Source organism: Myiozetetes cayanensis, unplaced genomic scaffold (genome assembly GCF_022539395.1).
Source record: "Myiozetetes cayanensis isolate MyiCay16 unplaced genomic scaffold, myiCay2020 scf7, whole genome shotgun sequence".
NCBI classification, from domain to species: domain Eukaryota; kingdom Metazoa; phylum Chordata; class Aves; order Passeriformes; family Tyrannidae; genus Myiozetetes; species Myiozetetes cayanensis.
In genome coordinates this window covers 49,328,207-49,345,348 of record NW_026087964.1, presented here as the reverse complement: position 1 = coordinate 49,345,348, position 17,142 = coordinate 49,328,207, and the positions used below count along the sequence as shown (strand labels likewise).

The window sequence follows — 17,142 nt, the reverse complement described above, 5'->3', positions numbered from 1 at the left end:
CAAAACAAGCATCAAGGAAAGCTGATGTATTGTATTAGCTTTTTCCCTCCTTCCCTCTCTCCCTGGATTCTGATTGTTTCGGGCTTTAAACAGATGAGGTTCCCTAATGACCACACTAGTGCTTTTAATCCTGCATAGCAAGAGTGAAAGTGCAGTTACTGTAAATTAATATCAAAAATACTTCAAGCAGAGTTTTTGATGGTCCAGATTTCATATAATTTTTAAAAATGAAGATCTAATCTGCAGCTGTGGGTGGTCCGTATTCTGATTGTTGATGCTTGGAATTTTTGTAGTCATCATTTTGAATACTTGAATTGAAGTTCATACCTAGATGTGAGAGATCAGGTTTTTTCCATATCCACCATGTAAGGACTTCTTTTTGGTGGTGGTCTCGTAGCCTGCTTAGGGCCGCTGCTGTGTTTTCCTCTGGTGGTTGTGGTGACCCTGAGTAGTGAAGGGAAGCTCTGGAGGACTTCAGTACACAGGCAAAAAATATATTCTGCTGATAGTCACATTCTGCCAGTTATGTTATGCTGGTGAGTTTTATAAGGGAGTTTTCTGCTTCAAGGGCTTCTTGAAGCAGAAGTGCCTTGCTGTTCCCTGTTGTCCTGTAGCCTTTTTTCTGGGCTGTTATCTTGATTATCTGGCATAGCTGACCAGTACATCCCTGTATGGCAGAGCAACTGCACCCCACATCCTTGGGGTCCAAAGGAGCAAAGCAAGAGTCAGAGATGCTTGATAACCATACCCAGAGCTTCTAGATTCATCCCCATTCGTGCCTGTGTAATGCTCTTCAGCACAGGGGTCCTGCCTTCCCCTCTCTCTCTGGGAATAGCGAATACTTGGCACTGCAGGTGATGGTGGCAGAAATTTGAAAAGATTTTGCTTAAAGAGGAGGGTCATTACATAGAAAGAAGATGTAGAGCCTTGGTGTTGTGCACCTCCTCAAGACAACCTTGTTCCATCTTTCAACCAGATTAAAATTGATAGTGCTTTATCTAAATGTAACTCATTCAGGGAGTATTTAGTGGTACTGTCCCAGCAGCAGACATGTATCCCTGTTAGGTTCATGTTGCCTCCCCAGCACATGCAGCCCAGGAAGCTTTTAGCTGGCTAACCAACTCATCTCGCCTTTGATGCTTTAACACATACACACACACACAAAAAAAAAAAAAAGCAGAGGGGAAAAAAAAATGTTGTGTCATCACTGTATCAATGTTTGCTGTATGTACTGTGGCTTGATGATACAAGCTTTCTTATGGAAAATTACATCCCAAAACCTTGTGGTGAGGTTTGGGGCTATGGGAGCCTGTGCACTCAGGCTGGCCTTATGAGAGCTGAACTCTTTATACTGGTGTACATAGCTCCTGAAACTTTTTCCAACACAAGCCCAGTGTTTCCATTAAAGAATTTTATGGGGCTCCCTGCACATCATATCTTGCATAGCTTACCATATTGGCTCTTAAAAGTGGCTTTGAATACAATGCCAAGGCCTCCCAGTAGCAGCTTTACAGGCTGCTAGCGAGCTGGGAAGCCCCAGTTGACTATCCCTGTGCTAGTGGAGCCCCCTCACTGGCTTTTCCAGCTAAAATGTTGAAGCATCTGTTCTGTCTAGTTTAATTAGACATTACTTCCTTGCTGAATAAAGCAGGGAGCTTTGTATAGTGCTACAAGCTCTTGTTCCAGAAGTGCCTCCTCCTGTTCAAAGGAAAAATGGGTTCTAGTCGAATGCCAATGCCTAATTCCTCTCTGTACCTCCTCAGTGCCCGAGTAAAGGACTTTCATGTAGGCCCTAAAAATGAAAACAAAAAGCTTCATCTTAAAGGCAGTTCCTGCTTCTTTCAGTATACCTGGCATAAAGTTATTTTTTCTTGCTTTTGGTTTTGTGAAGTTGCTAAAAAGCCACAGATCTAAATCTTTTTGGTGGGAAATTTGACTCTCGTTGTGTGTACATCGACTTGTATATGAACGCTGCTGGATGGGTATCCTAAACTCATTAATGCTTCTGGGTCATTAAATCTGGAGTAATATGCTCAGAACCTTTCTGCCGTTATCTTTAAGAGCCAGGTAGATGTTGCAGCCTCTAGGAGCTGATGGCAGCCCAGGGGCAGGGTGCTGGCAGGCAGCAGTGGGCACCAGGCTTAACTCCACTGGGCCTTCCTGAGGGGGCAAGCTGTGTCCCAGCACTGATAGGATGATGTTGAAGTGCAAGGTGACAGATATTGACAGATAATGCACCTTGGCCTGTTTTTTTGCTGCCTGGGTAGTTATTTCGGTGCACAGGGAAAACAAGTGTGTAAAACCTGAGCATCTTACTGCGTAGTAATTTTAAAAGTGATGAAAGGATGCACCAACAACTGGTGAATCAGGCACTAAACTCAAAGCACAGCTTGTATTTTTTAGGGGTGACGGGGACTGGATTAGGCATTTTTGTTCATGATGCTAAATGTTAAAATGTGAGAGAAATAAAACTGAATGATACACAAATACACATAATTTTTTTCCCCTCAACAATCAGAGTTAAATTCATATTCTTAGTAAACCCCATTTAATATTATAGCACTGAAGAAACAAAAACTAGATAAGCTTTTAATATAACAACAACATCATTTGGCTTTTTTTTCAAAGGAATAAAGAAACTTTAAAGATTGTATGCTGGTAAGAAACGAGAGAAATTTCTTAAACCAGAAGTTTGATGCTCTGCTTGACTTAGGTCTGAAGATGAAAAGCTTCAGAGAGACAGGAGAGGTCGAGTTGAAGCAGTTCTAGATCTAAACAGGTTTCATCACCAAAGAATATTTGGGAATTAATAGTACAGTTTTGATAAGACTCTTCCAAGGAAAATTCTTTTCAGTGTAATTAGTAAAGAGGGAACTGTTGAGTTATTTAATGCTCACCATCTGCCAGTGTTGTATCTCTATTTTGTAAGAATTTTCTACTTCATACTGTTGTATTTAGTATTTGGAAGGAAGAACTTTTATTATAGAAAATAAAAGTCAGAATTAGTTGGGAAGGGGTGAACTTAAGCACAGGGCTGGAATGCTTGGGGGTCTTTTCAATATGTGGGAAAAGCAGGCAGGATTCGGTGGCTTGATTTAGACCCAATATTGTGTTCTGAACAGTTTGCATGCCACAGCCAGTTGATAATGGTCTCTGCTTTTGGTTACTGTTTGTCCCATAGATCAGACTAGCATGTTGTAGTGCACTTCCAGATGTGATTTCCTAGGCTGATTCAAAGGCCCAAAACACTTCCTTGAGTCATAAAGCAGGGTGTCAGTAGTCATGTTTTTTAAGAGTGTTATGTTCAGGCAAGAGCCCGGAAAGGAGGGTGTAAAAGGCTGCTCCATGTTTGATTGCAAAACCACCGGCTCCAGGTTCTCATGAAGTCTGTGTATGAATATGGCTGGAGCCTGAAATTTTGCAGCTCTGTTATGCCTGCATGTTTTCCAACATCTTTTTTTCACACAAAAACTACAGGGAACACCAGCCAACACGTGGCTTGTGTTATTTTTGCATTACTGTTAGTAGGATTTTGCATGTTGATTAATCTGTTATTGCTGTGGTGTATCACTGAATAAAATATGGCCTTATTTTGACAGGGAAATGCATGTGACAACTTCCTTGTGTTATATTGCACTGCCTTGTTAGTTTGGTGTTTTCCATTAAAGTGAAAGAGAAGAGTAGAGCAGAATAAGGGAGCAGAAGAAGAAGAGATGTCTGTCTGCCATGAGTTTTCCCTCTTCTTGAAAGGCTCTACCAATTAGTCACCTTCCCTGTCCTACATGATGTGCTGCCCACTCAGAGTTTAGCTGGCAGTTCAGACGTGGTTTGTTCCTGCTGCAAAATCACTGCAGGCAAAGTAGCCCCATCAGTCTTCACAGGCTGCCCTGTGGGTCTCTTGGTTGCCAGGCTTGAGAAACAGGGGACTGTTATTCTGGGCTTTGTCATAATATAAAGATCCAGGCACTTCCAACTAAGTGTGATCCTGCCCATTTTCAAGTTAAGAGGTTTATTTGAAACAAGTTTATATAGATTGTTTCAGATTGTTTGGGGGTTTTTTTGTGATTGTTTTATGATTTGTAAGCACTGAAGTTTTACGTTTGCTGCCAGATTTGCTGAGGTTTAATGATGCAGGTAATTTATGGACTTCACTGGAGATAGAGATTTATTGAAGCAAAAAATTATGTAATTAGATACATTAGTATATTTCTGTTTAACTTAGAAGTTATTTGAACAGTTGGTAAGTTGTCTGATGATTTGGCTATATTATGATTTTCCAGTTAGTGTCATTTTTACTGTGTTGTTTTGCTTACTTGGCTGTTCACTTATTGATCTGGTTTTATTCAGTAGGAGCAGCAATGATTATAGATGTTAATTTCCTATAGATCTTATGTTACTCTGTAAAAACCTCATGTTACTCTTAAAACCCCTAAAAAATACCCTTGTAAAAATTCCTATCCCAATAGAAAGTTTGAACAGCTGAAAGAAATCACTGCAACATGTATATGTATAGGGTGCTTTTCCAGGGAGGTAGAGGAGGTGATGATTTGACAGAATCCCTGATATCTTCAGAGGAATCCTAAAGCAGTTGTGTGTTTAGGTACTCTAACTTTCTTTGAAATTCATAATTTTCTTTATATTTTAAAAGAAAATGGTCTATAATAAAGGCTCATAGCCAGCATGCTCACTGTCCAGTGTTGGTCTTGATAGGGCAGACAGCAAATGTTTTACTTAGGGGACAAGGTGCCAACCTTTTACTTGTATGTCAGAGCAGCATCTCATGCAAAATAGTCCTCAAGAGATGACCAAGACCGCTTGTGTCGTAGCATCAGACCAAAAGCACACACCATTGCCACTCGGAGGGTGAGATTTTATATGGTATTTGGAGTTGTATTTCAGGGGACAGGTGGAAGTAATGATGAAAATTAGAATGCCTTTGATGCCGTATTTAGCAAGTGCTCTTTTCCTAAAGTGGGAAGATCAAACAACAGGAAGCAGTTTCCTCGCTTGTAATACGAAGCTTAGCTTTGCAGCCAGTGCTCTAAAAATCTGCCTCTCTTTTGCAAGGAGGAACTAAACTGTTGCTTTCCCTGCTGCCCATAGGTTTCCTTACTGGGTTTGCTCCTCTGTGCAAGTTTAATACAGGACATACACAGGAAATCAAGTCAGCACTTTGTCCCTTGCAGTACATCTCTAGTATCATAGCTGGAAGAGCCTGAAAGCCTCCTGTCCCTACTAGGAAGGCTTACACCTTGTCTGTGCTCAGGGCTAGCAAAGTAACTCCCCAGATTAGAGAATTCTGGCTATGGATTGGAGACTAGTGCATTTTTGTCCCCATGAGGAATTTGCTCCAAACTCTTGATAGTTTCCATTATAAATGTAAACCAGATCACAGCAGGTGGCCCAGAACTTTTGCCAGGTAGATCTATCAGAAACAGCAAAGTGTGACTTACTGTTTGCACTGGTCTTTGAGTGGTGGCTTTCATTGTCTCAGCTGACATTTAGCAAAGACCATTCTAATCACCCTCCATTTAGTTTGGTGGCTAATAAACACATCAACTTCACAAAAACTGTGTTTGCTCATAGTCAGACATCCTATAAAGACAGTGGGAAGACAAGCACTGAAAAGTAAAGACATCCTGCTCATCCAGCTGGTTGACTGTTGTCTAGATAAGAACTACACACCTGCAGTTATCAAATTCAGTAAATCTATCCTGTAGACTTGAGTCCCTCATTTGTATGACCTTTAAAACAGGGACCCACATGGGAGGTGACTTTGTCATTTGTTGTATTTTGGCACATACTCTCTGCACTGTAAATCTAAAACACGAGTAAGTTACGGAAAAGGAGGTGAGAGAGAATACTAATTCTATAAAATGAATGGAAAGTTTGGTTCCAAATATAATACTTTATTTCTTTTGGGGTTTCTTGTGAGTAAGAAAACAATGGTAGAGGACATAGGAAATGTACCTGAGTTGTGTACATGTGAGTGAGCTAATGTTTGCAGTGACTTGGAGCTGTGGACATAAGCTGGTATTGAGTCTAGCAGTTCTGTCTTTTTTCATGCTTTTTGTATTGCAGCTATGTTTAGCATATCGTGTTTTGGTTGAGGTGCAGATTTGGAGTTCAGTAGTTTGACTACGTCTAATGTATTTGAAACAACAAGGGTCAGGGTTTGCATTTTCATATTTTTCTGACATGGAAAGGCATCTGCCAATTAGTGCAAAACTTTCAAGGATCCCCTACTGTTATTTCTCAGCTATGAACACCTTGTTCAATTTTATTCAAAGTTAGCGCTCCATGTTGAGTTGTTGAAATACTGAATTTTTCAGTCCAGGGGGACTTGCTTGACTTGAGTGAACTGAGCACAGCTACTTCCTAGTGTATCCAGTATACCAGCAACTTGTGGTTATAAGCGTAAGGGAATAGTGCAGTGGCTACCAATAAGCAGTGACCAGGCACATCACGCTATTCGTGCATTTTCAAGTGGCTGTTTTCTGAAATCCTTCTGTCATCCAGGAGGATGTACACAGGCTTCTCACAAATAATAACATGTATAAACCCACCAAAGTTATTATTAGGCAGTGCATACTTATGTGACTACTATAAAGCTTTTAATGGAGAGAGGTTGGACTAAACAGCTTTTAAAAGGTCCCTTCTAATTCAAACAGTTCTATGGTTCTGTATTGTTAGGTGCACATTTGTAATGTTTGAATAGTTGAAAATATATCCTATGTATTTTAATAGCTTATTAAAAATAGCTTATTAGCTATTAAAATTTTCTAGTATTTTATACACTAGAGGTATATTTGTTCTATTTTCCATAGACATATGGGTAAACATACTGCATGGGTGTTCCTCTGTTTTGTAAAGGAAAGAGCAAATATAAAGCAAATTCCTCTTTCCTTTATGTAGATAAATCAGTGTTTTCACATTTGTGGGTGGAAGGGAAAAGGCTAAAAATTTTTTTTTGCCCTTAAGTTAGATTTCAGTTAGCACAAGCACTATTGTGTGTAATCTCTTAATTTATGTGTGTGGTAAATGCAAAGGTGAGATGACCCAGATCTGATTGCAATCTTGTATCAGTGTAAAGCAGATGGACAGCGGCAGCTCCCTGTGCAGCTACGGTGCTCTTGTCAGTGGAAGTCAGCCTGAGATCAGAATCTGAAAAATTTACATATTCCAGATAAGAAGGTGAAACTTTATATTTCATGTTGTTAGTTTTGAAGGAACTGTAAAAGAAACCATGTCTTAGCTGCATTCCTATTTGCTCTGGTTTTTACAGTCTCTTTTTTATGCTGCAAAGTACAAGGAAAAACTAAGCTAAGACATTAGTGTAAAATAAAAGGCTATCTGGTACCTAGGATAAGGAAAGGGAACCTATTTTGCACAGTCCAGATACTAGTAGTGGGACATACAACTGAGTCTCTGCAATAAATGTACAACAGGGTGCCTTGGGTCTTCTCTAAGCAGGCAAAAAGGGATTTCTGAACTGAGCTGGCAACAGTGTTTTTGGTTATGGAGAGTTCTCCTCTGTGTTCAGGATAGATAACGAGTATACTAATGTGATGAAATTTTGTTGTTTTTGTTTTTTTCAGGATCTTGGTTTATTGTAATGGAGCACTTGCACAAACTTTTGCCCCATATGCATCTTTCAGATGTTGCTGGATAAAAATAGCTTCAAATTGCCAAGAAGTGTCTTCTGGGATATTAACATGAATTTCATGTCTTTTTATTTGAGGTTAAATTAAAGCAAGAGAAAAACCTGCAAGATCTTTGTTAAAACAAGCAAACAACAAACAAAACCACAGAAAAAAATAGTGTGTTGTGAATGTCAGGATTTTTTAAAAAAAACAAGGGTCTTACCCATCAGAGCCGAGCACAGGCTATCCTCAACCTAAAGTTCAGAAGTACTAGAATTTTTTCCAAACAGAAGGTGTCTTCTGAATGTGGATGAGGAATCAGACAAATAATTGGCCAGAATAAATAATAAAATGTTACTTGGAGGCATAAGGCAAGGTTTCAGTCCAACAGGACTTTAAAATTATTCACGCTTCATAAGGAAGATAAGGTAATACAAAATTACTGCAACTGATTTTAGAATTGAGTTGGGCACTAGATTACACTTGTACAGTTTCAAGTAAATAACTGAAACTCTAGGCTTCTCTTTCCCAACATGAATACAATGAGATAGTGTTTCTTACTTCCAGGAGAAAAGTGTACACTGTTTCTCAGAAATGTCTTCTGTATCATTTATTCCTATTGTATGGAATACAATGTGTTTTTGGGCAGTGTGTGGAGGAGTTAAGCTATGTCATTTTGTAAACATCTTTGTGAAATTGTTTCCATGACACTATGGAAACAAAGGTCTTCACTTGAGTCCCAAAATAAAATTCTTGCATTGCACGTTTGAGCTTTATTTTGAACTTTAATATCATGTAATTTAATGAAAAGTTATCAAGGAAAATTTTAGTTATTTTATAAAGAATACTGAAGAATTTTAAGTTAATTCTCACATAGGTTATTTCTACATCTAGCTTCTGGCACTCCATTGCTGTGGATCTTATTAATGTTGTGTTACATGAATTTTTGACATTTCCATATAAACTATGTATTTTGTATTGCAAATGGTTAGGGTTTGGTTTTGTATTGACTATATAAAATATTCCAAATGTGGGAATATATTTTTAAAATATTACTGAACAAACTATTGTATTTTCCCTGTCTTTCTCCTGCATACATCCTCCAGTTTTACCAGAGGTGACAGAAACATTAATCTAAAAGAATATGGGCTTATTGAGACCAACTCCCTCTTCTAGGCTTGTGTTTGATTTTGTTGATATTGAAGTTGGAGCAGAAACTCACTGGAGGAATGTAGTGCAAGAGCCTGGGTCTCGATGTTACGCTTTCCTCCCATACCAGCTAGACCTCTGAGAGACAGATTGCCCTCTCCGAAAACGAGACTCAGACAAAGTGCAAACTCTTCATTTCCTGAAATCTCATTGTTTAGGCCAACAAACAGGCAGGTCAATGTGCAGGTTGCAGAACTGAAACCGAACACCACATCAGTTTCCCTGAATCAATGAAGTGTAATTTGAAGCTTGTGGTTGCCTGTCCAGCCTGGAGAACCAGCACTGAGAACAAAGGCTCAATGCCGGTCCCTTCAGATATTTGAGCAGCAAAATCCTGTTACCACTGTTCTCTTCTGCTGGCATTTGGCTCAGTGCTGTGCTGTTTAGGTAGGCTAGGCACAAATTTTTTGTGATGGTTATGCCAGCAAATTCTCCCAGGAGAGGGAGAAGCAGCTTATGCTGTCCCTATGTAGGTAAGTTGAAGAAGAAAAGCAAAACAGAACCAAACCACCACCACCAAAACCAAACCAGGAAAGAAATAATGATTTGAGCTCTGCAGATGTTCACATAGAATGTTTCTTGCCACAAAGTTTCTTGATCTGACTCTACATCAATCTCCCTCTCTGTAAAACCAAGTCAGCAAAGAGCTCTCAATGAACTATAAATGAAAATGTTGACACAAGTCTGGCACTAGATGCAGATTAAAGAACAGTAGATGTAGCTGGCTGTGTTACCTAATGGTATTTTCAGCAAGTTGCATGAAAGGTTAAACTCATAGCTTCTGCCCTCAGTGGGAGATGGCACATAAAAATGTGTACTGCCCTGACTTGAATGTTTTTGCAGTGTGACTGCTGGTTTTGGACAGGGAGCCTTATTTGGTCAGTAGAAACTCAGGCTCACAGTGTTTTCTTTAGCTGCATTTCAGGGTGTTAATTAATAATTAGGCTTCACTGAGTGTTCTTTGGGATTTAATCAGATCCATACATTAAGCAAGTATGGGTTTTTGCTTGTTTTTACTGAAGAGCTCATTAGAAGTTGATGGGAGTTGAGTGCATCTCAACCCAGTCATGCACCTCTTCCTAAAGCACCTATTTCAATTGATTGGGTTGTTTAGTGACAAAAAATACAGTCTCAGCAGAACCGTAATGATTTAATCTATCTAACCACAGCATGAGTTTTATGAGTAATGCATAGAGGTAGATCAAAATTCTTGAGTCTCCATGTTTAAGCAGGAACACTGGGAAAGGAAAAAGGTACCTTCTCTTAGTATGTATATGCAGTATTGTACAAGTACTGCTTGATATGTGCCACACCATGAAAGTAGTTAAAATTTTATCTGTCAGTTTTCTCAAGGGTGACTCAATTTTAATACTTGTCTTAAATGCACAATGTATTTTTCTGCTCTTTTGCAGGTTATACCATCTTACTTAAACTGTGAGACAAGAATACTTCTTGAAAATTAAGAAGTCATCAGGTAAGGACTGAGTTAAGTAATTTTCGTTCTATAAAGACCACTGATGTTATTAAGCACTATCATGAAGTAAACACAGAGGGCAGTTACTGTTTGTGAACTAGTTTATGAACTGTGAAAAGCTGAAGAAAAATCACTCGAGATGTTCATGGTAATACAAGCTGTAGTAAACAAGATACTTGAGAAAGGCACGTGTATGCAAGTTTGAATGACTTCACTACATTGAATGCTTAGTATCTTGGATGTCTTTCAAGAAGAGATTGGTAAAAAGTTGTCTTCTAACAGAAAAAATGGGAGCCAGTTGAGAAAATGGCTGGAGGTAATGGGCAGCACTCTTGACACCAGGTGTTGCCAGCATGACTCTGGTGCAGGCTGCTTGTCATTGTCCTTCTCGAATTTTCAGATAAGCATTGGTAGACCTAAACTTAATGTTCAGGAAATGTCCCTAGTTCCCCTGGGGTTGTTGCTAAATAATAGCATGCCCAGCAAGTTAAGTTGTCATCCTTTGACTGATGTCTCCCCTGGGGTAAACAAGAAGTAGTTCTGCAGAGTGAAAATCAGCAGCTCTTTGTTTAAACAATCTGTTAAAACTCCTGCCTTGTGCTTAAGAAAAAGGATTTGAGTCTTTTCAGGAGGATTGTTGAAAGACTAAACGATTACCCTGTTCATTATGGGAAAACTCCCAGTTTGCTGGAGATGGTGTTGTAAAGCCTTATAGACACAGTTGACATAAAGTTAAAATGTGAGCAGTTTTTACCTTATCACGTAATGGGTGGGTTGGGGGTTGTGCGTTTTTTCCTTCTGATGCAGACTGGTACAACGCAGGTAAGCAGTTCACTCGATTCCAAGTCAAGGAGACAGAAATACAGAAATTTGATGGATGATTACAAAACATATGAAGATGTCCTTTGAATTGTGAACTGTCAATCCACTTTTTCAAGCTAATGAGAATTTTGTGAGCTGTTTTAATCTACAGAGCCCTTGCCATCCCTTCAGTTAATTCCTTTTATATACATCTATTTCATCTTAGAGCTTATAAACACAATACAGGAAGTTGCTGAAATCGGATAATTAAATATTTTTCCATATGCAGATAGCTCTACCTGACTGCACCGTATTCTGTTACCTTGCCTGAGTATCATAAAGAGCCTGAAATTGGGAAATTGTGTTGAAGTTCCTTCGGGTTTACCTTCTTGGATCTTTTCCTAGAGCAATTTCATTACTTAATTTGCATTTGGTGTTGGAAAATTTATAAGACTCTGGTGTTTTGTTACTTGTACCTAGGTTTTGAAAGGAAAAAGAATGAATGCCTGTTAAGCTTAAAATGAAGTTGTAACCTTTTTTATAAAAATGGACATTTTAACACTGAAGTGCCAGTAAGTTTCATGGAGGTATTTAAAAAATAAAAAGCTTTTTGTTATCTTCCAAACATTATAACCTAAACAAATTAATTAAATATAACCTTTTCTATGTTAATTTTTATTTATATACACCATAGAATAAAAGAATTTTTAAGACCATTAAAATACTACTAGTTTTCGGTGTTCTGTCCCAAATCTTTGTCTTCCCATGGTTTAAGAAAATAAGTCTTTTTCTTATTAGCTGTTCAAGAATGTTTTAAGCTGAATTTAGAACTACTTCCTCTGACAAGAAACTTTTTTTTAGTCTCAGTTTTGAAACTTTATAAGGTAAGTACTCTGTTTACCATATGTAACTAAATGATAACAAATGCTGGCCCTCCTTCTACACTATCCTGGTTTATTGTTTATCTGCTTGGGTCTGAATAGAAACGAGTACAAAGATGATAATAGTACCAATGTAGTTGCATGGATGTATACATCAATTTTGGTTGTACAACTGCATAGATGTAAATGGCTTTACTACTTCACACTAAAGACCTTTTGAAGGTGTTTGTATTATGCCATGCTTAAAATGCTTCCCTGGAGTAAGAGGATACCTTGGACATCTTATGTTCCTAGTCAGTTCAGTCACTTTTGAGGAAAAAAAAATTGCATTAGTAAATTAAACACAGAAAAAACCCATAAGTAGGTCCATGCTTTCTCCGTGTAATTCCCGATATTACTCCTTGTTTTTAGAATTACACTTGTGTAATGCAAAAACTTTGAGCTGGCATACACCTCATTTTAGGCATCTGGCTGTGAAATGCTATAGAAGATTGTCCACTCTTTTAACTGTCATTTTTTTAACACTTGACCATTTATAATTCAAATCAAGCTTTGAAGTTTTAGTAATTATTTAAATTTTGAATGCCCTCCCATATGCAATTGCTGAAGTAGCTCCAGTGGGTTGCACTGGTTGTGTCTACCATTGCTTTACCAATATAAAGATTTGCTGTAATTCAGATGTTGTATAGAAAGAATTCATTTGTATATCTGCACTACTATTTATTAATGAAAAAAATCAATAATAAATGATAGGAAAAAGTAATAATAAGTCTGGTGCTTCATGCATTGCATACCTGAAAAACCCATTTCAGCTCGATTTTGCTTTTAGAAGGACTTCATCGTAATTGTGGTTATTCCACATATATTTCTTCTGTAGAAAGAAGAAATAATAAACAGTAACATCAATCCAAATCACTTCATCTGAAATAAAGTTTTATTAATACTTCATGGGGAACCAGTGCATCTGAGAAAAGAATATGGTAATATTCAGAAAACTGTTGTTCTACACCCTGAGCCTGAACCACTCAGGGTATTGAGCTGACTCTTATTTGGGCCCATAATGAGTTGTCTTAGGGAGAACAGCCACCTGAAACCTATTTCTTTTGAGAAGCAGGGACCAGTGAGGAAGAAGACAGAGGTAGCTCTCAAGTGGTTTAGCTTTCTAAGCTGGTGTTGCAGACAGGGTCATGAGAAAGCAGTGATAGTCCAAGGGAAATAGGAGGAGGTTGAGGGGGGTTTGGGTAGAGAGCAGAGTAGTCCCTTCAGTGGCAACCTACTGTCATTTACTCTCAGCTGTCTCATAAAACTGCTCTTTGCAACTTTTTGAGGAATTCTCCAGTCTGATGAGCTGGGCAGAGTAAAGGGGCATGTCTTACTAGTGAGACACCCCATGAAATATCTCCATCCCACTAGCTCCTAAGGAAAATACACCCTGAGCCTTCTTCCAGCTCAGAGTTCTTTTAAGACTTCTGTTCTTCCTCCTCCTGAATCCTTTTGGCAGATCCAATTTACGTCATGCTCTGGGGATTTGATTAATTTCCTATTATTGGCCAAGTCTTGCAAACCCCTGCACTCAAGGTTGGCAAGTGTGCTGTTTTATCTTGGTGTGGATGAATTCTGCTCCTGCACATTCAACCGATGGCATCTTTACTGTCTGGGAATAGGTGGTACTTGATGAATAGGTGGTACTAGAATGTTAAATCTACCCTGGTAACAGAGTGAATAAATTTAGTCATTATGGAACTTTTAAGCAGATTTTACTGTATGCCTTAGGATCATAATTTAAATTAGATTTGCTCAAAGTGGAAATCTAGATTCAAGCTGATATCATAACATATGACCTCCACTAGCAATGAAAACAATGAAAACATGAGACAAGGGCATTAATCACTGAATAGTTTATAAGCTTGCCCTGAATGTTCATCTGAAATGTTAATGATGTTTTATTGTATCCAGTAACAGTATAAAGTACAAATTTATGAAAAAAGATAAGGCATTCAGATTCACTTTATTGTACTCTGGCTCAAATCTTTTGAGTCTTTAGTAGAGTACACAGAGCTACTTGCATGCCTAATCTATTGCTTTTGGTGTATGCATAACCTACTCCTTTTACTGGGACTGGAAATGTGAGCAGGGATAGTAGGGATCAGATTTGGCAGCTAGACTTGGGTGAACTCAGATTTGTTCATACATACCCATTTGCAGGAGAAAGTGTTTAATGACCTCAGCGTGGAAGTGTCTGTGAAGTTTGGGTCATTGTTTTCTCGGCTTTTTGATTCTGCTTAGCAATTTGAATTTTGGTTTAGAGTTCTGATAGTAACTTTTTTTATTTTTTTTAGAGATAGCTGTAGCAGTAGTAGTAGTGTCAAATGTAGTTGAATATGGAGTATAATGAAAGCAATATAGCTTACTTATGCATAACTGGCCAGGGCTCTAGTGGAACTGATCTTTTCAGAGGACTTTATGGAATTACCACTTTAAACCAATTTGTAGTTTTATTAATTTTTTGATTCTTGATGTATTTTCGTTGTTTTTGGTTTTCTTGTAATTTTGTAATTAGCAGGTACAAAATTTAATTGATGGTTTGAAAAGGAAGAAACTTAAGAATATCTTAAAAACTTAAAATTGATCTCAAATTCATAATCGTTCCTCTATAATATAGTCCCTTTACATGTGAACTCATCAGTGTATCCAAGAATATTCGAAATTTGGTGTCAGATATAGTTGACTTAGTGGAGTTTCGAAAACACAAGGTAAGGTGGGATCATTACTTTCCAAAGTATTCACTGCTGCTGTTGAACAAGAACACAAACACTCTTCCTAATGAGCTGAAGTTTATACCTGTTTAAATGTTTCACTTGTCAGTGGAGAATCGTTTGCTGGGAGAGCTTCTTTGTTCCTATGTAGCTTGAGCCAGTGATGTAAAAATAGATTTAAATGCTTTTGTAGGTGAAAGTGAGCTTAATTGACAGTGTGTTGATTGTGCCTTTTGTATTTTGCTTTATTGGGTAGTTCCAGTAGTAAACTGAATTTATTGAAGTAAATCTATGAAATTGCCTTAATTGCCTGATCTCAATAATATTTATAAGAAACTCCACTATTTGCCTGTTCTTATTTCAACGTAAGGTATGTGGTGCAGCTTGTGTATGCATATTGTTTGAAGGTTTTGAATGGCTTGCCTGTCTGATCCATTTTAATAGATTCCAGTCTTTTTCCATGACATCATTATTGTAACAGACTTCCTAGAAAATATGAACAGCTGCTGTGTATTTTTTTCCTGTGTTTTATATTAAAACTGTAGCAGCTCTTCTGTTCTCTACAAATGACAGCAATAGGCTTGTCTGATGTAAAACAAAATGAAAAAAAAGTCAAAGTAAGGAGCTGTGATACTGTTAACAGGCCAGTAATGTAACAGGTCCCTATGTATGAATCATTTCATAATGCAATAAGGGATTACTTATGCTGCTGTCATACTGGTCAAAGGTTGGTCCCATTTCCTTCCCCCCTCCTCCTGAACTACACTGTGCATCATTAAAGATGATGAAGACAGTATTGTACTCAGCTTCCTGGCCCAGATGGCAATTTGCATGAAGAATTTTATTGTATTTTTTTTCCTAATATTCTTATGCAGACTGTGCATAGAGGTTTTAAAGTTCCTTTTAGTTCTTACAGTTCAGGTCAAGCAGACTTGCTTCCTTGTTTCTCTGTGCATCCTGGCACTCAAGGATGGCTTAGAGGCCACTTAACATGGAGCCTAGAGTATTAAATAGAACTAGAAATTCATCAATCTTATTGTTACACCTAATTTTCTATCTCGCTCCATCTGTAAATAGCTGGAAGGTGTCACAGAATGTGAACCTTTAGATCATTATATTCTGTTTTGTCTGGAAAACCTTGAATGGATTTTTAGTATTTTTGAGTGACTTGTACCAACCAAACATTTGGAAGTCTGGTGTGTTGCATGCCGCAATATCTGCATTTCATTTAACAAAAATGTCAGCTATAAACAAAACCTATCCTTTACAGGGTTCTGAATAGAAACACGCAACACTGTGCAGAGTAGTGTCCCATTTGTGCTTGTAGATCATCCAGCAAGCCAGGAGTTAACAGCCAATTTGAGTCTCACCTGGGTGCTCCAGATGGAGTAAGAAAACAACACTGATTGTTGATTGAACAACTGCTGCTTAGAGCAATCTGCAAAATCCACTGTAAAATTCAGCTTCTTGTTAGCTGGGCTGGATTTTGCCTAATTGGTGCATTACCATGACTCAACTTCAACCAAACTTTTTATTTGCTGTGTTCCTCTATAATTCTTTTCAGACTTGGCACCTGTCTTAGGGGATCCAAAAATCAGGCTGGGTTGTTTGAAATATACCCTACACATGTATTTGAGTATTAGAAATAGTGTGGCCATCAGACTAGTCAGTGATTGTCCCTCTGTACTCAGCACTGGTGAAGCTGCACTTGAAGCACTGTGTCGAGTTCTGGGCCCCTCACTACAACTAAGACACTGAGGTGCTGGAGCAGTCCAGAGAAGGGGAACAAAGCTATTTGAGGGTCTAGAGGTTAAGTCCTAAGAGGAGCAGCTGAGGGAGTTTGGGTTGTTTAGCCAGGAGAAGAGGAGGCTCAGGGTGTGACCTTATCACTCTACAACCTAGCTCAGTTGGTTAAAACTTGGTGCTAATAACACCAGTGTCACCGGTTCAGTCCCGTGTATGGGCCATTCTGCTGCGAGTTAAGCCTGATGGTCCTTATGAGTCCTTTTCAACTCAGAATATTCTGTGATTCTGTGACACCTGAAAGGAGGTAATAGCCAGGTGAAGGGCGGTCTCTTCTCCAAAGCAACTAGTGACATGACAAGAGGACGTAGTCTCCAGCTGTGCCAGGAAAGGTTCAGGTGGAACAATAGGAGGAATTTATTCACAGAAAGGGCAATTAAGCATTGGAATCAACTGCCAAGTGAGGTGGTGGAGTCACCATCCCTAGAGGTTTATAAGGAAAGACTGGATGTGGCAATTAGAGTCATGGTCTAGTTCTGTGGGTGTTTTGTCATAGGTTGGACTTTGTGATCTCAGAGATCTCTTCCAATCTAATTGATTCTGTGATTCTCTGGTATGTGGTTCCAGTAATACAT

At 38.5% G+C, this 17,142-nt stretch overlaps 1 protein-coding gene across 2 annotated transcripts in view; it reads left to right on the top strand.

The window, feature by feature from the left end:
* BMPR1B (bone morphogenetic protein receptor type 1B) overlaps positions 1-17,142 on the top strand; it is a 240,448-nt gene that overhangs the window by 80,439 nt on the left and 142,867 nt on the right. For both annotated transcript variants that reach the window (XM_050338657.1, XM_050338658.1), the window contains one exon: positions 10,265-10,326. The gene's annotated coding sequence lies outside the window, so the exon portion shown is untranslated. The remainder of the gene's footprint in view (positions 1-10,264; positions 10,327-17,142) is intronic.